The 24,602-nt window shown below is 36.9% G+C and overlaps 1 protein-coding gene and 1 long non-coding RNA gene across 2 annotated transcripts in view; one reads left to right on the top strand and one right to left on the bottom strand.

Annotated features, from left to right (window-relative positions):
- The first annotated feature begins 1,154 nt into the window (after positions 1–1,154).
- On the top strand, positions 1,155–12,943 carry LOC149833249 (uncharacterized). Its single transcript, XR_016433413.1, has 3 exons — positions 1,155–1,363; positions 8,878–8,925; positions 12,629–12,943. It is a non-coding gene; the product is annotated as an uncharacterized LOC149833249 (long non-coding RNA).
- LOC149833248 (uncharacterized) overlaps positions 9,884–24,602 on the bottom strand; it is a 31,832-nt gene continuing 17,113 nt past the window's right edge. Inside the window, exon 3 of the transcript XR_016433412.1 lies at positions 9,884–10,126. The gene's annotated coding sequence lies outside the window, so the exon portion shown is untranslated. The remainder of the gene's footprint in view (positions 10,127–24,602) is intronic.

The raw sequence follows: 24,602 nt of genomic DNA, 5'->3' as shown, positions 1-24,602 counted from the left end.
TTTTATGGTTTATTTTTCTTGTTGTTTAAGGGTTTTTGGTTTATTTATGATTTATTTTCTTGCATTTTAAGGTTTTATCATTTATTTATGATTTTTATATTTGTATATAAAAACTATGAATTTTTATTTTTTTTAAATTACTCAAAATTTAAACATGTTTTGCTTCACAATGTCTGATGTAGTTATTGTGGATAACGATGTCAATGGACTGAATTTTATCAGATATTCGATCGAATCCTGCTCCATTTAATCAGATTTCGTATGTCAAAAACCATATCCCATTATAACTTGATGTGGATATAATTTTGAGCTTTTGTTACCGAATCTGTGATTGATATTCAGATACATGGAAATAATCGAATTTGCTATGAGGCTTTCACCATCCGAATTTGATTCCAAATCCATTTAGTTATCTGATTAGTGGATCTGTTATCGGACCTGAATCTGAACGGTTTGCATCCCTAATCGTAGATTACTCCAAACTCCACTTGCTCTTGATGTTACTTCTGTTTAGGCCCTGTTTACTGTCTGATGTGTAGCTAGACTTACTTTTTTTTTTTGAATTTATAACCGGAAGAATTCCCACCCGGCATGAAGACCCGGTCACGCTGGCTCAGCCTGCCATACTTACGGTGGTCATCATGCCTGCAGTGCAAAACTCTGAGCCTAGAACCCCTGCCCCAAGGGCCTAGACTAAGCGTTGGCTTGCGCAGAGAGGCGACACTCATGAGAATCGAACCTCGACTGCTCTTTTAGCAGCCAAGTCCCTACCCCACTACGCCAATACATAGACTTACTTGGATCCTGTTTTTATGGCAATGGATGGGATGCAAATGGGTCAGATTCAGGATGTTGGTTTTGCAATTTTTGGCTGTTTCAGATCCGATGCGGGTCCGACTTTTCATGTATTTAGCTGTTTTGGATCCGATCTGTTTGCATTCCTGGGCGTGACTGCACCCATTGTGGTAACAGATGGACCATCAATATTGTAACGTTGGGCCCTCCAGTCAACACGAACCTCCTTTGATCTAAAGTCAGGCTGGAGATATGCTGATCCTAATCCAAATTAAAATCCGTGTCCAAATAAGATCCGATGAAATAATGTTGAATCCGGATCCGAAATAACTGCCTCTTCTGCGCCCTAGATCTTAACCGGCGTTCTCTCTCACCTGTTGAAAGGGAAGAGAAACCCTAGAGATCTTGCTCCATCCCTCCGATTACTCTCTCTTTCTCTCCGTTTCCGGCTATGGATTCGACTTACCGAAGAAGTGGAGGGTTGTACGAGGGGATGTACAGGCTCCTCATGCGCAGGAATTCCGTCTACGTCACATTCATCGTCGCCGGTGCCTTCTTCGGCGAACGGGTACCCTTTCTTTTCCCCTCAATTCTATCTCTCTTTCTTCCTTTCTTTTTTGTTTTTCCCGTAAAGATCATCTCTTGATCGGTTGTTGGTAATCGAATTGTGGTTGTTTCTGTTAATGTCGGCGGAAGGTTGGTGTGGTTTAGCATAGGGGGAAAGTCGATGGAATTATGCCGATGGCCATTTGTTCTTTCTTTTTTTTCTGCCTTTCTTTGTATTTGATAAATTTGATGCTTAATTTGCTCGGATGGTTGTTTCAATTTGATTTTTTGATCTGTTTTCTGCCGACTTTGATTGGGTTGCTTGGGTTTTCTTTTGTTTGATACGATGTCTTTGGTATTTTCATCTGTTTTTGGGATTTTTTTTTGGGTGGGTGTCATTTCGGATATATATGTGTTTTTTTTTCTTTTCTGAGCTGCCATTTTACGGGTCTATTTAATATTGGATGCACTCATTCAATGCAGTGCATTAAGTGGGGAAATTTCATTGTTCAGCGCAATGCATTTTGTCAGGTTAGTTTCATGTTCCAGACAAATGGGTGCATCAAAACACCCAGATAAACGGATGCGTTAAGAGGTCTTTCATATTGTGAGCAATTAGAGATTAGGTTTGATCAGATTGAGCAGATAAGACTTTTTTTGTGTGAACTTGAGGCGATTTTTTTATCCTTTTTAGTTTTTAAATTCAAAATATAAAGGGCTTGGACGTTGCCTATCTTTTTCTTTGCATGGATGGAATCCTTTAGAAAAGATCATAGTTGCAAGAGTGGGAAGCGGAAGTGGTAACCAATGAGGGAATTGGAGCTAGGATGTGGTGATTGCAAGAGTGTGCTGCTTACTCGCTTCTTGTCTCCTGAATCTTGTAAAAATTTCTTTTTATTTTCCAAAATTTTTCAGAAGAGTCAGGAAGCGAGTAGGAAGCAGCACAGGGAGTCGTTTAGGAACTGACATTTGTTATGGTTTGGAAAATGACATAAGATTTGTGTGCATTACTAAAACTTTGATGGAAGTAAGAAGAAAACTTTTAATTAAGAAATGAAGATCATATTAAATAAGTGTATTTTCCTATTAGAGGATCTCTGGATCACTTATTTAAGAGAATAACATGCAAATATGCATTAAAAAAAGTATAAAATATTCAAAAGTAACAACATAATAATCTTATTTTGGACACTAAACATTAAAATGATAAAAAGAATATATATATATATACACACACTATTTATAACATATATTACAGATCTAAAAAGCTTTTGGTACCTCTAACAATATAAGCCAGCTACTATATGATAATTTGAACAATTGAAAAAGATCTTAAAAGTTGAAAGAGTTTATTTCAATTTGATATCCAATGTCTAAGAGAAAATCTTGTCAGCTAAAAGTCAAGTTTATGAATCAATAATAAATATATCTATTATATCAAATTTTGGCATAAAACAATTTAAAATCCAAATTACTTTCTTATATCCAAGGTTGTAAGTATCATATCGTTACCATTATCGGTCGGGCCCAAATTAAGACTGTATCGTATTGTATCATATCATAAAATATTGTAATTTTTTAATAAAAAATTCTAAAAAATCCAAAAAAATCAAGAAAAAATTAGCAAAAATTCTAAAAAAATCACATCACATAAAACAATGATGAATTGCACAAAATACAACCATAAAATCACATATGAAGCATTTATGTCTTTATGAGCTGCATAAGACACCATCAAACATAAACTAATATAGAATCATAGATAATATTGCATGCATATCTCACAAGAACAATGTAAAATATTAAATATCTTGCAATTAAGAACATGCCACAAGACTCATACACATAAACAAAAATATTATGACATTAGTTGCACTCAATTTTCAATCGTTTTTCACTCATTACTTGAGTGCCTCATTGCCATGCGGGATCATCTAATGCCATCTTTGTTGAAGGAGTGTGGAGCTTGATTTCTACCTTAATATAAATCTCTAATTTTTGTGGATCCAACTTTTACTCATAATAAAATTTTTACCTTAACCCACTTGAATGGAAAAATAGTGGAAATGCACTTTTACATTAGCAAACCCCAAAATCTCTCTCCCTTATGCACGGATCGGGCCCCAAATCGCTCTCACGAGTCCTAGGTTTCGTGGATACCTAATTACCTATCTAATGGCTTCTACACAAATGAAGGAGTCGGCCCTCAAAAGGTCTTTAAAACTCAAAACTGAAAAATTATGATTTGGTCATTTTTTAAGAGTGCTAACCCTGTATCGTATGATACACCTCTTATCGTATGATACATGTATGTATCGTACAATACATACGATACAGCTACGATACACACTCGTATCAATATTCTAGATAGTAATGATATGTATTGTACCACATTGTACGATACGTATAATATTGCTTATATCTCTATAATTTTACAAAAATTATATAGTCAAAATTTTCAAATGCTTGTTAATGGAATTCCTTCATTAAGGTATTGGAATTCCCATTCAAAGAAATTTGAACTCTTGAGAATCAGAATTCCTTTTCTAAGAAACTGAATTTCCATGTCCTTTGGAACTATAATCTTGTCTCATGGAAATTGCAATTTTGTTACACAAGAATCAAGATTCCTCTGCACAAGAATCACTGGTCCTCCTGCTTCTAGTTCTCACTTCCTAGGAAGCACAAATTGTAGTAGTGTTGGGCAACTCTAGTGACTGAGGAATTTTGAACATATGCAACATTTTCATTTGACAACTTAGTAGCGTAATTGTAACTATATTTTTATATTTGTTTTTTATTGCTAAATTTTATAATTTAAATTCTTTTTTTTATTATTTTTTTATTTTGTGATTTTGATAATTTGCTTTTTGTGATACCAATATGCAGTGTTGTTAAAAGCACGCCTCAAGAAGAAGAAGAAGAAGATTTTCATGTTAATCTCTCATATTTTTCAGTCTCGCTGTGCCTCAACTCAATGCTTTTCACAACATTGCCGATATGTAAAACGTTGGGCCATAAAGTAGGACTCAATTCCTATTGGTAAGTTTCTCATCAAGAACATTATAGAATATCATATGATGCAAAACTAACTTATGACTAAGGAGTTAGTACAATACACTCAAACTAGTTTCAGGGCTATGTCACATAGGTGCGGGTGCGGGTGTAGGTGCGGTGATGCAACACTTTAAAAAAAATTGAGTGTAGGGGTGCGGGAGGCGGGAGGGTATATATATAATTATATATATAATTTTTAACAGTTAACAATAATACTAATGAAATAAAAAATAAGATGAGAGAGAATCATTTACGGTGGTTTGGACATATTCGGCGAAGGCCTAATGATGCTCCAGTTAGAAGGATGGAGAAATGAGAAAATGGATTAGTTAAAAGAGGTCAGGGTAGGCCTAAGAAGACTTGGATGGAGATGATAGGAAAGGATATGAATGTTTTGAACCTCACCGAGGACATGACATTTGATAGAAATGATTGGAGGAGAAGGATTCATGTGGAAGACCCAGAATGATTTTCTTTTTTGGTTCATATCGCCGACCCCAATTGTTTTGGGATGAAGGCGTAGTTGTTGTTGTTTTATCATCAATTCATCATGCATGCAATAAATCAAATTAACAATCTACAATTCTATTCTTCATCAATAAAAACTAACACTACAATTAAATCAACCTAAATATATTATGAAAATAATCAAACAATCAGAAAAAAAGTAATTATACTAATAAAAGAAGCAAAAATGCATAATTACATACCAAAAGTATATCCTACACAATGTATATGACGATGAGGTAATAATCCTAATAATTTTCTGCTTCATCATCAAATTCATCATAAGAAGAAAGAGTAGGCTCCGATAAGTCCATGTTTATAATGTTGAAATCATGCTTTCACTTTAAGTCAAACTCTGCTGAGTTTACATCCCAAAATGTGGATGATCTTTGTCTGCATTACAATTAAAATTTTAAAATGTTAAATACTTGCATATTTAAATGAAGAAACTAAGAAATAATCAAATAACTAAGAGAGCAATTAGTACTTGTATTCCTTATTGATTCGCGAAAGTAATCGAAGATTGGAATGAACAAAGACTAAATCCTCTGCATGTTTGCTGGTGAGTTTATTTTTCTTCATGTTGCGGATTTGAGCATATGTGCTCCAAATTCTTTCACAACAAGATAAACTAGCAAGCTGGGATAGCAATCTCAATGTATGCCCAAAATGTTGGAGAAAAGCATATGTTGACCAAAATGTGATAGGATTTATATTCTCCTCTTCTCTTGCTATCAATGTATGCCCATATAACTTCGAAAATGAAAATTTTTCAAACTCTTGTGTGACTTGATTTAGAATATGTGATTCTCGATAAAGTCTTGCCATATACATATTTTTGTCTTAATAGTTCTAGGTCTAAATTTAGAGGAACATGGTCAACACCACATTTCTGTCACTTCTTTGCATAATATTTGGGATTGAGAGAATGTGCCATGCAATATAAAGGAGTGTTGCTCTTATCTTTATCTTCTAACTAAAATTGAATCTATATGATTAAGAAATTTTGAATCATCATGTATATGAATAAAAAATTTTGAATCATCCACTGTAGGATTTTTTTCTTCATGCTTGAAAACTACAACTTGCATTTTTTAATCATATTATCCCATATTATATAAACTTTGTGAAGCATGAGCTCATTCTTGTCAACTTCTCTCAGCATTTCTGAAATAGGTTACATAAACTCAAGAAAGTATATGACTCTATCCCAAAACTCATCATCAATAATAAATTTCTTAATTTTTTTAGCCTTTACAACATCATCAACACGATAGAATGTCTAATTCATATTAGTCATCATGTTAACCAAAACATTTTTTACTTAATTTTTTTCACCATCACAATGACGGACGCAAAATGTGTTTCGACAACCTTCAACAATTTCATATTAGAATGCGTATTAAATGTGACATTATCTTGATGGCGGTTGCCAACAAAATTCTTAATGCTTTTGATATATTTTTTTCAAATCTTTAATCCATGAACATAGACCATATGTTGGAGAATTTTCTTCTTTTTGAGTTGCAGATGCTCTTAAGGGTCAGATCCATGTTATGTGCTACATAGGGAGTCCAAAAAATATGATGCTACTCACTAACTCAATGTTGCACTTTTACAAACCGGAGCATTGTCTGTGATGATTTGCACTACTTTCTAATCACCCACTTCTTTTATTACTTTTATAAACAATCCTTTCAAATACTCGACATTTTTGTATTGCCCAGATATATCAACTGCTTTTTAAGAATACTGGGTCACTAAGCGAAGAAGCAATGAAATTAAAAACAATGAAAACTTCATTTTGTTCTCATAAAAATTTCTTAATTTCTAGCAGTAGCTCAATATTTGCCCTCTCTTCTACAAGAATTTTCGTTCGTAGTTTTTCTGAGCTTGAAAGTACATAAGCACTCAAGTTACAATTTGTCAGTGAAGTAATTAAATCCTTCCAATAAGGATTTCTAGCTGCATTAACTTGTAGTGAACTATAATAAAAATATCTCCCTACTTTTCTATCCATCTCCTCTATTTCATATGTATTGAATGTTGATTGTATCGTTCTTCTTCGTGTACTTCCTACATCCACTTTTTTTAGCATCTTTTTAGTGGCTTAAAAATGATATACTGATTGCACAAAAATCACTCATTGTCTTTCTCTTCTCATATTCATATTGTATTTTTTTTATTGTCTCTGCATTACCTCATCAACTCTTTTGCATTCTGAAATGTCATGTCCTGATATCTTCAACAAATGAGCCTTGACTCTTGTGTAAGACCCAACATAATTTCTCTAACAAAGCTTGCATCGAAATCTCTTATTTCTACTACCTATTTCATTTTTTTGAAGCTTATTCACATGTGCCCATAGTGGCCTTTCATCGTCACATGATGTAGCCAACAAACTAGAATCAAAACTATCACTACCACTACCAACAAAACTTACATGTAGAGATGAGGATAATGCAATTCTTTTCTATTTATTTGCGAGTCCTTTCCTTGTATCTATCATTTTCTTCCTTAAAACAATATATATATATATATATTAAAATAAAATTCGTATCAAGTTCGACAAAGCCGAACCCAGCCCAGGATTTGACAGCCCAAGACTGGGAGTCAAACCCAGCCCAGCAAGGCTGGGTTCGACAGAGCAGAACCCAGCCCAGCAGGACTGAGTTCGACATCCTAGGGCTGAGAGCCAAACCCTGCCTAACAGGGCTGGGTTCGACAACCCAGGTCTAGGAGCCGAATCCAATCCAGTAGGGTTGGGTTCGACAGCGCAAAACCTAGCCCAACAGGGCTGGGTTCGACAGTGCAGGACCTAGCCTAGCAGGGCTGGGAGCTGAATCGAGAGAGAGAGAGAGAGAGAGAGAGAGAGCTCGGGTCGACAGTTGTTGTCCATCGAAGGAGAGGAGGGGTTAAGACTGCAGCCACCGTCTGTCGGAGGAGAGGAGGGGCCAAGAGTGTAGCCGTCGTCCGTCGGAGGAGAAGAGGAGTAGTTGAGAAGTGGGGAGGCATCGGGGTTGGGGGGAGGGAAATTTGCCCTAATCCCCTACCCAACCCCTTTCATCATTTTTTTTGGGGGTCCAGTTATGACCTTGGGTGCCGCACCAATGTCGATGCGGGTGTGGCACCCTGTTGGCCGAATCCCTGTGACATAGTTTCAGGGGTGTAATGAAGTTGCACCATATGTTTTATACGACATACTAGAGGTATTGCCAGGACTTGCCCAAAAAATCATGTCACAAATCTTGTTCTCAAGAAAATCACACGATATTTTAGAAAATCAAATTTTCCTTCAGAAAATCTTGGGAAAAGTCAGTACATTAAAAATGTAGCGTATATAAAATATATAAAACTATATAATAAACATATAAATGATAAAAGAATTTGCAAAGAATGGTTTTAACCCATTAAAAACATGATGTTTTTAAGATAGATAATGGAAAAACCCCATTAAAAATATTGTGTTTTTAACAGCAAAAATGGACATTGTAAATATTGTGTAAAATTCATGATACAATTTGCTTAATTTCTGCTTAATATTGTTTCTGCCTTGCACCACATTTCTGAAGAGTTCCAGAGATGCTTATTCTATTTATGCATGGTTAAACTTTCCTTCCCCTAATTTGTGAACTTCTTCAGCAAGTACACATTTTTTATGTCCGTTGCCTATTTTCTGGTAAAGCAAAAAAAATCACTTTATCCTTTGTGTTCCATTTTGCAGTAGGTACTTGAGGTTAGGCCTTGTTGTATTACTCTACATTGTGCATTGTGGTGTTTTGATTGAATTCATTTACACTTCACTAAATGCAATTTTTATTTTCTTATAAAGATAACTCGCTTCTTGACATTTGCGTGTAAAATATATCAATATTCTGCAATTTTGCTTTTGCATCAATGGCAAAATGTGCTTTTTGCTTATGGATAACATGCTTCATGCATGATTAATATAGGTTGTTTCCCTTTGTGCAGGCATTCGACTATGGAGTCCATAAGTTGTGGGAATACAACAATGTTGGGGTACTCTCTCTCTCTCTCTCGATGCTCTTTTGATTGTAGTTAATTAACACTGCTGTACCGTTGGAAGTGACACACACATACATATATGAGTATCATCTATTTACTGTGTCAAGGAATGGTTCTTCTGCCTATAGATGCTGTAACAATTTTTTCTAGTTTTTCCTTCAAAATTAGCATTTATATCAGAAAATAGAAGGTATTGGATTTCTGTCCAGTTTGCATCCATTAATGATTTCTACAAGAATGTTTTGATATTTTCTTCTTTAAGGTGCTTCCTGCAGTTACCTTGTTATTTCAGTATTTTTTTCTTTATGTATTTTCTCCAAGATTGAGCATCTGGTTTTTCTGCCATTTGTCTCCAAGTCAGAATGCCACTCAACTCAACTTTGGAACCTGAGTTTCGATTATCAGTGTCTTCTATCTGTTGTGCCCATAGTTAGCAAAACTCCATGTAAAACACATCTTTTTCAATAAGACGTTGAAAATGAAAAAACAACTGACTGTCTTTTTTAATAGATCAACAAAAAATGCATTCTTTTAATTGAAATGTTTAGAACACAGAGAGTTCATATTTAAAAACAAAAATACTTCTGAAAAAATCTCAATTATGGATCCAATCTCACAGTTCCTATACTCTATGTTGTTTTCCAAGGAAAAATATCATATATATATATATATATATATGTGAGAGAGAGAACTGAACATATTAGGCCTCATTTCTCGTTCTGCCCCATGGTTTTGAAGTGTTTTATGATAGGTCTGAACCATTAGATGTGTTTAGCATGCTCGATTTAGTAAAAATCGACTCTTGGATCATGTTTTTTCGACGAAATAACATGTTTTTATAAGCCGGGAAAAACGGGTACCTTCATAGCCATTGTAACAAATCCAAACTGACCCTAAGAAAAAATGCGATTTTTTATTTTGAAAATGACTAAATGATTTTAAACTATTGCGGAAAGATGTCCCAGGGATTCGGGCATATTACAGATTTCATATCCAAAACCAACATATATTACCAACATAAATTTATTCAACCCACAAGTTTAAATTTAATGTAATTTCACTGAACAATCAAATTTCAAGTTCAATAAGTTTCTTAAGAACATTAAACTCCTATAACGGTTAGAATCCGGTTCACCAAATCATAAACAATTACTCCCTTCGTCAAGTTGATCCCGACATCACTGAGCTTCAATACCTAAAAAAAAGTTCGAAAAAAATGAGTAAGAACCGAGGTTCTCGTACCGACCCTCTAAAAAATTCAATAGTAAGGAAGATAGCATAAATCAAATCAAATATAAGTTTAAGAGGACATTAACATACAATTCATACCTAAAATAGACTTGCAATGTAAATCAGTTTAAATAAGGCAACCAAAACCACATGTTACATAAACATTTAGGGATGTATAAATCAATTCAAGTTTGCTTTTTAATTTAATTATCATGTATTGGTTTTAAATGCATGTTTTTATTTAATGCAACACATTTAAGTTTCATCTCGCATAAAACCTGTGGATACTAAAAATGGGTCAAATCTCAAGGTCCAAGGCAGTCTCCAGTAGTATCTTATCACACAATTGTATTTTATTAACTAGGTTTCACATAAGTTTCTCGATCGACATCAGAAATCATTACCTTAAATCAAAACATTATAAATCATCACCTAATAATGGGACGACAAGGGCATCATTATCCTTCGACGCCACTTTCTTAGTATACCAATAACTGCAACTGAGTCATACCACACCACCCCCAGGCAAAGTGGTGGAATTTTTCCTACAATCGTGGCTGGGAACATGAATCACTCATCGAGTTCTTAGAGCAAATAATGCACACAACGTTCAGTATCTTCACGGTTCCCAATGACCGCCATCTAAAGATTCCACCATTTCAGAGGGCAATAAAGGAAAAACAATTAATTACGTTGTTTGATCTCTTATATCATTCTTAATTAATTAAGGATTCTTCACATAAAAACAATTATGCAAATCAACATGCATTACCTGATTGAGTCTTTACTCCCGTTAGTTCTATCAGTGTAATACTTTTGCTACTTCTAAATTAACTCTGAAGAATAATAAAATAATATAGCAATGCATTCAAAATTTCTTATTTCAAGAACAACACACAAGCATTTGGCTTCCAAAGGCCCACTAGTGGTTCAATCATAACCACTGTACAATTTAATACCCTTAAATAACATTGCAATTTAAGTGAACACCAGTCTCACATAATTAAAGGAATATCAATTTTTATTCACAGTACTTTCACCTGAGACATAATACTGATGCACATTCATGGCTACAAATTTGATGTGCGTCCTAGTAAAGATTGAATTTATGACCCAGCCAACAATCCAATTAATAATAAGACTGAAAACCAAATTTTATAACAAACCGGAATTAAATTTGTTTCATAAAAATTGGATTTTGTATTCAGTTCAAAACCAAATTCAAACCCACTCTTTATCTCTTAATTTAAAGCTTGTTCAAACAAATTCTGAAATAAGTAGCTTAGTTTTAAGATCAGCCCAAAAATTTATTTTCTAATAGTGAAGAAAAAGATTAGATTTTCTAAAGAAATCAGATTTGATCAACTACATAGGACCCAAACTTTATTTAGTCTAAAAAAAAACCATGATTTTACGATATATCACAGCCATTGATATTGGATCACCGGAAAAACTTGTATACAGGTCAGATTCCGGTGATCCAAAAGCCAGTTCCCACTAAACAAAACCTATAGATCACATCTATGGTGTTAGATGTGAGAAAAAATACCAAAAAATACAATTTTGAGAGGGAAGAATGGGGCAGAATGAGAGTGGTTTGCACCAACATGTATATGTCCATTCATTTGGCCTCCTTTTATAAAATTTAAACCGAATTAATCACATATGCATTGTTTGCTGATTTTTTTGCAACTCGCTTGTTTATGCCATTTTTTTCAGCTGGTTTGTTGAATGTGAAACCTTTGAAATTACATTTTCAGTATTTAATGGTTTTTTGCCATTTCATGTATTGCTAACAATGGTTGAGCTTTCTGCTTTGGAAATCTTAATGCCATATTTTTTAGGCCATTATTATGAAAAAGTTGGAAGATGGGTTTTTTCCCTTCCTAGTTTGGAGATGGAAATTTAAGTGTCATATCAAAGCATATGCTTGCACTGCATCTGGGATTTGGAATTCAAATTAGCCTAAACAGTTGCCATGCGTCGTAATTGTTCCATTTGACATTTTCTATTGCAGGTCATGTGTCATCAGAATTTTGTGTCATGTTTCAGTCTAATTTTTAAGGACGTGCTAACATGAATGGCAATTTTAGCTAGTGTATACTTCTAACGAAATTGGTGGGTGTTCTTGATCTGGTATCGCATGAAATCTCATCCTATACCTTCAATGAGACTCCATTCTCCCTTGACTTCCACATGCTTATCTTCAGTTGAGAAAATGTTCGGCGCAACACATTTATGAAATTAGTCAAACACCATTGGCATTGAGTGCTTGCTAAGACTCATTCTGACCAAGCATCTGAAGTGTCGTTCCTGTAAAAAGTGGTGGTTGTACTGTCCTACTGTTTATTAACGCCTTTGTTCCTTCAAGAGATTATATACTCCAGTAAATGTTCTTTTTGACTCTTTTCTTCACTTCTTTTTTATTCTGAAAGCTCTGATTTTGGATCACTGTTTTCAATTGCAGAAGAGATTTGAGGACATCCCAGTGTTAGGAACCAGACAAAGTGAAGAATGATCTCTCTCTCTCTCTCTCTCTCTCTCTCTCTCTCTCTCTCTCTCTCAATTTGGTACACTGCTATTTTGGAAACGTCACATGTTTCACAAATAATTGGACTATTGCAATGCAACTTATTGCTTTGATGTTGTTTCGGGTGATGACATGATACGGTTACTGAATTTTTGCAGATCTTTCTAATGCGTCTGATATAGTGATAGAATGTATGGTAATCATGCATGCTTGTTATTCGTATACTAATAAGATTGAAAATTCTTCTATCAAGAAGATTGCGAGGATTCTAGAGCTCATGGTTACAGTTCACGACTGATTTCTTGAATGTGCACATCTGTGAAAATTTGTTCGAATCCCCCTAAAGTAGGTCGTGCAGTTTTTATGGTTCTGTAGTTGAGGTCGCGATGACTAAGGAATAGGCTGCATATGCAAATGCAACACTGAAATAATATTGTGGTGTGATCTGAAAATGAAGCCTGCGTCATCTTGCTGCATTTGGACCCAGTAAAGGGGGAGTTTAGGAAGGGTGATTTTGAGGAGTAAAACTGTAACTTAACGTTTGGGAGTAAATTTGTGCTTGTTTGTCAAACACAAGATAGGCAGCACAATATTTAAAAAAAATACAAAAGGAAAATATAAGCTTAGGCAAAAGGGCAAAGCTTTTTTTTCCTTCCCTCTTTGTTGGGATTATTATTTTTTGGGATATGTTGGGGCTTATTATTTTTCGGAACTGATCGTTTTAAACTCTCCTCTTTTGTGCCTTCAGTTGAAGGTATTGAAATATCAATTATTATGTCATTGTCAAACAAGGTGAAAAAGTTTTTGCAGTTCACTGTGAACCGACTAGTGGAAATGGATCAGTCAGCTAAACCTTTGGGGCTTGTTTGTTTTACGCAGTTTTTATGAGATATATCACTCTCTCTTTCTCACTTCGAGTGAAACAAATATCATGGCACAAGTTGGACTCAGTTTTTTTTCACCACCCATCACTTTTCATGTGCAAATTAGGATGTTGATGGTATGAGTTTGGGTTGGATATCTGACTGACCCAAACCTGTCAGGTTGGGTTTGGTATAAAATTATGCATTTGGATATCTAAACGGGTTGGGTTCAGTATTACAATCTAAAATTGATCAAGTTCAGATTCGGATTCAGTATTATGTACGGATTGGATCTTTATGAGTTTAAAAATGCGTACATTTGAAAAATACAAAAATATTAAAAATACACTAAAAGGAAAATTGACACTACAATCTTCTGTGTGTTGCATTTAAGGGTGTCAATGGGTCGGGTTTGGTTTGGACCCAGATGGAACCAGACTCAAACCTGATTTGAGATGATGATACTGCGTCCGGACTTAAGTCTAATCGGATCTACCATAAGAGAAACCATACCCAGATCCTATAAGGATTGTATGAACCAGACCCAGATCATACACATAATATTTTTTATCATTTTTACATTGAAAATTTGCGGATCTTAATTGGAACTCGGGTCGGGCCTGGGTCTGGTATGAAATTTCACAAACTATTCCAGTTCCATATATTAACCAGACCCTTCAGGTCTGACCTGGATTCTAATCAGGCCTTCTTATTTATCACCAAACCCAGACACTATCGGGTTTGGTAAGGGTTGTGTCCAGGTCAAACTCAAGTTGCATTAAATGCTACAACAAATCTCTCAGCCACGCTAAATATACTCTTATGCGTTGAATAATGCAATAAAAAAAAAACAGCTTTTAAAATATTACAGGAATGTGTCTTTGCGTTTTGCCATGTATGATGCACCTTGTACTTGTAATCAATGATGTGAGGGTTGTTTGGTGATGCAGATTGGATCGAATTGGGATTTTACTTTAATAACTGGATTCGGATTCAGTTGGAGAAATTTCACGTTTGACCCCAAATCCCAACCAAATCTATTTAAAAAAATATCCTATTAATCTGATTTGGTATCACTTGCATCCAAATCTAATCCTACCTGTTTACATTCCTAGTCCAAATCCTTCCATACTTCCACCCATGTGAAAGTATTCTCATGGGAAGGCTGAGCTGGCAGATTTTCTTTAGAAATCTGTGCACTTTGTCCTAAAACAAACTTGGGGAAAATGGAAACTCAATCTTTTATATGGATCTGGCCAAAAAAATGGGGCTTGACAACCCTTTGATTGGTTTGCGTAAAAAGAAGAAAAACATAATAAATTAACTTAAAAAATATTGATTGTGAATAGATGTTCCTATAGATGCAACTTAATGCTAAGTGCACTTCAGAATCTAGCTAGTGGCGACAGTGGCACATAGCATTCAATTGGTTATGTAGGAAGCACGGACCTGTAAGAGGTGTCTTCAGGTCCACACAGGGCAGGTTTGCCCGTGGGAGCTAAGAGAATGCCTCTTCTGTCACGTAAGAAGGCATGTTATCGAAGAATATCAATTGAAAGTTGCCGAGGACCTGTCGTGAGCAAATGCGGAAGACCTCGAGGACAAAGTTTCTCAAGTCAGTCATATTCCAAAACCATTAGTGATTGAAGACCTTGATCCATTGTAGATGATTATGGTGGGACCAGATTCACCGATTTACACACCAGCATCCCCTACTTATACTCCAGCTACATTTGATTCTCCTCCTGATTCTTCGAAGTACACATCAGCATCACCTATATACCCGCCTTTGAAGCGGAGACGTACGAAAAACATGGTTGCTTATCGCAGACAGTATACAAGCCGCCATTAGGCAGAGTAGATACATCAGTTTTGTCAAAAGTCATATAAATGAACTTTCAGTTTTTGGCTTTTTGTTTGCATAGTTTACCAGCACTGCTGGATTTTGAAACTTATATTGCTATAGAAGCATGTCTTGATGTATAAGAAATACATACATATATTGTATTCCTGTTTGCATACCTATAATTATCTCATTATAGTGATGACGATAATTATATGATATATTGTGACATCAAGAACATATTTTGTATGATCATATAGATGGCTTGGTAAAAAAATTGCAACATCATTGATACCCTTAACGACATTGCAGGGATTGTGGGGCAATAGGTCGAGTCAATGCGTAGGATGGGAGACAACCTTTAGTAGGTTGTCCATGATTGAGCGACACCAGTAATTGGCAGTGGAGTTTTATACAAGAGGTTCATGAACATGAACCCTCCTTCCTTCACTAGAAAGTCTGACCCAGAGGAAACATAAAACTGGGTGCGAGAGATTGAGAGAATTTTTTGTGTTATGAGTCCCCAATGATTATAAGGTAGACTTTGGTGCATATCAGCTTAGGGAGAATGCGAAAAGATGGTGGTCGACGACTTTTGAGGTCAGGTTCTTGAGTGAACCAATGTTGTGGGAGCTATCTATTGAGGTGTTTTATGTGGCCTACTTTCCCAAACACGACAAGAGTCAAAAGATGTAAGAGTTTATCGATCTACATTATGATGGATCATCTTTAGCCGATTACATCAAGAAGTTCTGAGGATTGGAGCAATATTTCCCCAATGTTTACATCATTGAGGATGAGCTAGCATTGAAATTTGTACAAGGGCTGAAGAAGGTCTACACCCATGGACCTAAGACTCTTGATAAGGCCATTGAGGTGGCCACTCTTCTAGATGGTGATTAGGTGGAATCACAGAAATTCTAATCAACAAAGTTCATGCAGCAATCTGATGGTCAGAATAGTTGGCCAAAGAAGAAGACTTTCAAGAAGAACTTTGGTGGTAAGAAGAAGACTTTCAAGAAGTAGAAGCACCAGGAAGGCACAAGGCCTCAACAACAACAATGATCATCACAATCTTGCCAAAAGTGTGGTTCTGACTACATGGGACAACCATGTCCCTGTGATACTGGTGGATGCTTGTATTGTAGTAAGATAGGTCACTACATTAAGGACTGCCGTAAGAAGGCAACAAATGACTAGAGGAAGGGTGCTAGTGGATCTCAACCACACCAGCAACAATCACAACAACAAAAATAGGCTGGGCAGAAAATGTTAAAAGGACGTGTATATGTCGCCATAGTCAAACAATTGACCTACAACGATTTGGCGCAAGGTATTATGTTAGTCACCGGTGGAGCGGTTTTTATCTTATTTGATTGTGGTGCAACTCATTCATTCATATCTAAGAAGTTTGTTAAACAATTAGATGTGCATATTGAGTCTTTAAACTATACCTTAAATATACATACCCCTTATTGGTAGTCATTCGTTATGCGTGACTTATGTTTCAAATATAGAAGTGTTGCTAGAAGGGCAGAATCTACCTACAGATACAATTCTCCTAGATATGACTGATTTTGATATCATATTGGGTATGGATTGGTTGTTCGAGCATCATGCTTGGGTTCCATATCAGGAAGAAAAGGTTATTCTGTCATAACCCGGAGTATCAAAGGTAGAGTTTAGACTTTTTAGACCAGCTCTGAAGGACCAGATAATCTCTACGTTGAAGGCACTTACTGAAGCCTTTTGTTGCTTTATTTGCTTCTGGTGGGCTATACATTTGTTTTTTCTACGTTTGTGTTGAGAAGATTCTATAATTGCTAATTTGTTATAAGAAAAATATATATTAATATGAATGACAGTAATAAATTTTTAATTATAAAAAAAATACTGTATTAATATTTACCCAAGGCTGTTGTACATGACTCTGGAGCTGCAGTGGCATGTGTTGCTTGGGGGGTCATCTATTCTTTCCTTGAAGTATCACCCATATGTGATATGAAGTGAATCCGGTCTAGGTGTTCACCTTGTCTGGCGGTTGGTGAACTATTTCATGGAGAGGAAGAACGCATACATTCTCATCGTGAATGATTATATATCGACATTTATTAATTTCATGCAAACAATATTAGATCATACTACACTATACAAAATTGAATCATACAAGAATATTCACTACCATACAAGAACACCATTAAATTTGATATATATTACAAATAATCGATATATATTTTTAAACTCATTTTCAATAAAAAAAAACACAAAGGCAGAACACAGAGCAATAACATATGCACTTATAATACACTTCCTTTGTGACCTTAAATGCTTTGTCAATGCTTCAATAGGTACATATTCAACTGCATTTATATCAAATTTTGGGTCTAGCCATGAGTCTCATAAACAATTAAGACTTTCTGGCAACACAGGGTCTTCCTTTTTCGCTTATAATATAGACATGTTGCAGTGGTCAATGTTTCATTCTTACATACATTTTATTTTTACTCAGATTCATTCTAAATTCTAATTCTCCATGTGATTCTTAATAACCATCTATCTTATATAAAGTTAAATAAATCATATAAAAAGCATTGAAAATATGACAAATTAATATAAGCATTGCATATATTGCATTTTATTAATTGATTTTTTTAAATAAAATATTTTTATTTAAATGTGTCACTTTTATCCTTTATAAACCAATTTAAGTTTGTTGTGTGTTCCTTTATCGAAATTCATTATAATAGTATATATGACATATTCCACCTTGTGTAATTTATAATCATATGACCTCAAATCACTTGCAATCATATGATCTCATGAGAGAGAGAGAGAGAGAGAGAGAGAGAGAGAGAGAGAGAGAGAGAGAGAAGGCTGGAGGATTGGTTGGATCCTTCTGTCTTTAACTCCCTTGCATGCAAAACACTTGAAGAGATCCTGATCCTCAGCCGTATGACCCACCCCTATGAATCTAAAACCCCTTGGGCACAACCTTCACGCACTAGGGAGCATATTGCTTCAGTTATAATCAAGGGTTGCACACCTCGAGTATTGAATTCTTGATGTCCTTCAACCTATACTTTAAGTGACCCATTCAGCCAGGTGTGTGTGGTGCCCTTGTGGGCATCAACCTGCAGAATTTGAGATCTCAATTTCATGCTATGATTCATATTTCTAAATAAAACCACAAAAAGGAACAAGAAATTGGAGTGCTTGAAATGAAGAGAACATTGTGGTATCTTCTTTTCTATTTGACACTGTTAAATACTTGAGTTGTTATCTAGTGTAACTGACTCATGTTATTTGGTAGAGCCCACGGATTTTTATTTTAGCATTATTGAATGTTTTGTGTATCAAACCCTATAACGAGGTGCCTATCTCAAAAAAACCCTTTAATGAGGTGACAAACCGTGGTAGCCTCTAAACAGAAAGGCTTGTGGGCATAAATGGTGCAACGTAATAGTCAGAACGAACATGAAACAGCATTAGCTTTTGGGCCTAACTCCTACAGTAAGGCTGACCTTGGCCTTCCTGCATTAGGGCACGTTTGGAAGTGAGAAAATTTCTTACAGGAAGAAAAAAAAATTCCTATGAGAAATTTTGATGATGATTTTTTTAAAATGAAAATTTTTAACTTGTTTGTGTGCATGAGAAAAACTCTCCCACAGTGGTGGATCCCTCAGGGAGTCGCTCTTCCCTCCCGGCTGCGATGACCTGACCAGCGTACTACACAGGGCAGCAGCTCCGGCAGTTTGTGATTCCAATGTCGTTCCTATGGGAGGTGGAGTTTCAGGTGGTGTGTCAGGCAGAGGAAGAGTTCGGGTATGAGCACGAGGGCGGCTTGACGCTCCCCTGCGAGGAGTTTGAGGATCTGGTGATGCTCATCGCCAGGAGGGAGAGGGAGCAGAGCTCAGCCGCGAAGGCCAGATTCGGGGGCCACCGCGACGGCCTTGGTAGGTGCTCCTCTCTCGTCCACCCCTTCCTCTCAACGGCACAAGACCTCTCCTTGCACATCAGCAGTCTGACAGAGGAGAGACGGCGAAAAAGGAGCGGATGGTGAGGTCGGAGGAATAGGGACTGGGGTGACCCAGCAGGCGTAGAGGGACTGGGTGACAGAGAAGAGGAGGGAAGAGCCCAAGGAGTCACTGACGGTGGCAGAGGTGCAGAGGATGAGGAGGAGCTGGTCGGGGGTGGTGGGGAGTGGACTTCAGTATTTTCTCTTGATAGGAAACATTCCTCCACCTTCCTCCTAAAGTAATGTTTCGTATAAAAAAGTGTAATTTAAAAAAAAAACACTCTCAGAGAAAAAGTCACTCGTTTGGAAGGGTAAAAAAAAACTGTAGGGTTTTTTAATTTTGTATAACTTTTCATACATCTTTCTCACTTCCAAACATGCTCTTAATATCAAACACCAAAGACAGGCCAAGATATTCTAGGAGAAGCATCATTCCCTGAGAGGGTGTTTGACTACTTGTCCAAGCTTGAACAGAACACTGTCCAGCACAGACAGGACACTGTTCTTGTCCAGAACACACTGTCCTGCAGGACATTTCTTTCTTTTGGCACGGGACGCACAGTCAAACGTGCCCTGAACATCATTTTTGGTTGCTGCCATCTGTAACCGTTCCACATGTTCATCAGATATACCGTTCCCATCTAGGAAGGCTGCAATTCAGACTCCACAAAGTCAGAGCATGAACATGGATGATCAACGTTTTGCATTGCACACATGTGGTAGGGTAGGTACAAAATTGTTTTTACTTCTAACGCAAACAACCCAAGATCTTTTCGCTTGGTAGAAAAGACCAAAGATCCTGGGGCATAGCATCACCACCACAGTACATGTAATGTACTGAAATGACAAGCATTGTATTACACTACAAGGAGAGGGTTGTGTATGTTCGCCCCCGATGATTCACTGAATCCCACGTCCGTGTTCGGGGGATCGAATGAGCGCCACGTATTCATGCACATGGGGCTCGTATTCCCGTTTATGTTGACATAACTTTGCATCGGACTCTGGTACTGTTGCAAAGACTTAATCACCTTTGCTTTTCTTGCCCTGAAATGACGGTTCGAGGAAATGACAAAAATATCCTCCATTCAAAAGTTGTGAAACGACGGGTGGGGAAAAGGACAAAAAAGTCCTCCTTCCAGAAAGTTTGATGTTAACCATTTAAAGTGGAGACGTTCGCCTGCGCCATCTGCTGTAACAGTGCTCCCATTATCAACGCAAACTTTGCCTTCGTCTCCAGTCGAGCTTTTCGCCTTGTTTTTTATCCTGTTGTACAACACATTGTCGCCTTCTCGTGCCTGCCTTGTGTTACAAAACATTCCAGTGTCTTCTCTTCATTTCTGCTGTCGTTAGGCATCATGGAAGAAAGCAATGATTCACAAACATTCCAACCAGTGCCATTAAGGCACCGTGAGTAGCTTTTCATCTTATCATGCTATCGATGAAGAAGGCATGTCGTCTTGTGTGTCATTAAGGCATTGTTTGGTTATTGCAGGTAGATCTTGTTATTACGAAGGTTGGAAACTTATCGATATTTGTAAGACGCTGGGACCTGTTGACAAGAACGCTTGTTTGCAGATGCTAGGAAGGGCCTCTACCCCATCAGGTATCCTACAGTCACTCATCATATGCATTGTATCTCAAACCGCTGTATTAGTAACAGACTCTCGTTTTTGTGAGATACATTTTTGTTAGTTAATATCGATTTGTTTGCTATTATGTTCAAGTTCTTCCTTATCGATTTGTAATTTATTGTGCGATATATTTATCGACCTTTTAAATAGTATGTTTTTGTATCGTCGAGTTATAAGTTATAAATACTGAACTGCCGTATCGATTTTCAATATCTGAAAAATCGCTATACATATCGTTTTGTAAGATATTATATGTTTTGTAATATGTATTTGTAAGATATTTGTACACAGACTTTGAAAACGTTTGGGTGCAGAAACACATCTTGACACGCATGGCGGGGCGATTTTCGCATGCATATCGTTACTCTCTCAGCGACTTCTATTGAACTCGCTTTAGAGCCTCGTGGATATTATGAGAGCGTTATCGTCAACACACATGTACGACATGTTTATTTTATTGGCATGGTAAGCGACATGTCGATGCTCAGCATAAGCAAACATCAAACCGCACTTGCTTTGATACTTTCATTCATTAAATCGTTGCTTTGACTTGCGTAACCCTAGTGGTATCCGTTCTTATATGCATCCTGATTAAATCGTAGTAAACGTATGCCGCTTGCTAACGGAAATTGATATATTGCTTACAAAACATTCCACTGTCTTCTTTTATTTGTCGTTGTTGTTAGGCATTAAGGAAGAAAGCAATGATGCACAAACATTCCAACCAGTTCCATCAAGGCGGCATGAGTAGCTTCCCAGCATCATGCTATCGATGAAGAAGGCATGTCGTCTTGTGTGTCATAAAGGCTTTGTTTGGTTATTGCAGGTAGATCTTGTTCTTACGAAGGTTGAAAACTTATCAATATTTGTAAGACGCTGGGACCTGTTGACAGGAATGCTTGTTTGCAGATGCTAGGAAGGGCCTCTACCCCATCAGGTATCCTACATTCACTCATCATATGCATTGTATCTCAAACTGTTGTATTAGTAACAGACTGTCGTTTTTGTGAGATAATATCGACTTGTTTGCCATGTTGCTGCAAATAGAAATTGATATATTGCTTAAAACATTATTGAGCTTATCATCAGGTTGTAATAAAGACGATGTAGCTCAATCAATAGAAAGATCTGGAGAATTGAATATCTATACTTATGACCCAACTGAAGAATTGAACATCTGCACTAACGATGCACATGAAAAGAAGGGTGCAGGCATTAGACCCACTATTGACTTGAATGTTCCAGTGGAAGAAATGCAATTCAATAATGAGGTAGACTACCATGACAGTGCACATCATAAAAGTGTATGCACCGGGAATGTACACGAAAGTACACCTGACTTCAATGTTCCAGGAGAAGAAATGCAATTCAATAATGATCCTGATTTTGATGTCAGTACACTTAATAAAACCGTAGGAACTGGGAATGTACATGGAATTGCACTTGATTATGTTCCTGTAGAAGGAATGCATTTTAATAACGAAGAAGATGCATATAAACTTTACAATGATTATGCCTTAAAAGTTGGCTTCAGTGTGAGAAGGTTTTCTTGGTCAAAAAATGCACAGGGTCTCTTGGTTAGAAAGACATATGTCTGTTCCAAGCAAGGTTGGAAGAAATCAATGGGAAATCCAACTAGGAGCACGCTAGAATCAAGATGTGGATGTCAGGCGAGATTGGTTTTGAGAAGACATCCGAATGGGAAATTTGTCGTGCGTACTTTAATTAGTGATCATAATCATGATTTATCTGCATCATTTATGACTCCTATGCTAAGGTCACATCGTAAAGTAACTGTAGCTCATGCTGCAATGGCTGAAATAGCCGATAGCGCCGGCATTGCACCAAGGAAGACATACAATTTGTTTACCCGCATTGATGGTGGTCGCGAAAATGTGTCATTCACACCTTTGGATCTTAGAAACCACTTGAGCAGGAAGAGGACAGATAACATGAAGAACGGAGAAATATGTTGTTTGGTTCGTTACTTACAGAATAAATCAAGCAATGAACATGGTTTCTTTAGTGCAATGCAAGTGGACGCAGATGGATATGCCGTGAATATGTTTTGGTCAGATTCAAGGTTTAGATTAGATTATGAATGCTTCAATGATGTGCTTGTGTTTGATACTACAGTAAAGATTAACACTGAACAGTGGTCATTTGCGCAGTTTGTGGGAGTGAACCATCACGCACAGAGTTGTATATTAGGCGGTGCTTTTGTGTATGACCAGACCAAGAAAACCTTTGAGTGGTTGTTCAGAGTATTTACACAGGCAATGAACGGGAAGCATCCTGAAACTGTACTTACAGATGGTGATCACGCAATTGCGGCTGCAGTGCTTCATGTGTGGCCAGATGCATATCATTGCCTGTGTTTGTGGCATATCTTTCAAAATGCAGCAAAGAACATAGGACACATATTTAATCAGAATACAGGGTTTGACAAACATTTTACAAGGTGTGTACTTCATAGCGTAGACGAGGACACCTTTAAGTCAGATTGGGACAAAATGATTAAGACATACGACCTTGTTGACTGTCTGTGGTTACAAAATTTATATGCAGAAAAAGAGAAGTGGGCATTGGCATATGGAAGACAATACTTTTGTGCAGGTATGATAAGCACACAAAGAGCCGAATCTATGCATGCCACGCTGAAGAAAACCCTGTATTCATGTTTAACAATGTTTCGTTTCATGGAACAATATGAATTATTTATAGACGGTCTAAGACAGAATGAGCTTGAACAAGACGTGAAATGCTTCAATACACGACCTCTAACTTTTGGCATGAAAATATTGATGCGACCTGCAACTCTGTATACACTAATTGTATTTGAATGGATCAAGAAAGAGGTGTTGCATGTCATGAATTGCAAAATAGAAGAACTGGTGCAAACCGAGAATATGCACAAATACCATATTTTTTGTCAGGGCGAAAAGCATCAGGAAAGGCAAGAAGCGCATGTCACGTACAATGTCGACAACGGAAGGGTAGAATGTTCGTGCAAAATGTATGAATTCAAAGGTATCCTATGCTGTCATGCATTAAAGGCACTCAATCAAGAGAAGATACAAGAAATACCTGAGTCTTACGTAATGCGAAGATGGACGAGACGCGCGAAGATTGAAATGCTCGTTATGGACAATGCGAGTAAATCTGGTGTTGACGAGAAGTGCCACATAGCCTCCCGTTACCAACAACTGTGTAGGTCATTCATGCATGTTGTTGATTTGGCATCGAGAAGCGAAGAAGGCTATGCATGTGCGAGAAAAGCTGCAACGGAGTTACTTGAAAACGTGGAGTTAATTCACATTAAGTCTGTTGCAGCGAATGAATACCAGCCGAAGATAATGGGATCAAACAACATAGGTCAAAATCATGTCTCGCTTGACACTCCCGAGAAGTTGCGCTGAAGCGTAAACATTATCTTCAACAAGTCAATAGTGAACGTTGTTGATTATGATGGACATATTCATGAAGCGCATGGTATCAAAAGAAAACCTGCCTCTGATCGCAGTCGTCGGAGGGCAAAGGGTGCACTAGAATTGGT

This window comes from Nuphar pumila, chromosome 7, assembly GCF_984573655.1.
Source record: "Nuphar pumila chromosome 7, dmNupPumi1.hap1.1, whole genome shotgun sequence".
Lineage (NCBI taxonomy): Eukaryota > Viridiplantae > Streptophyta > Magnoliopsida > Nymphaeales > Nymphaeaceae > Nuphar > Nuphar pumila.
Note: the sequence above shows the minus strand (reverse complement) of the source record. Positions and strands in the feature narration are given on the sequence as shown.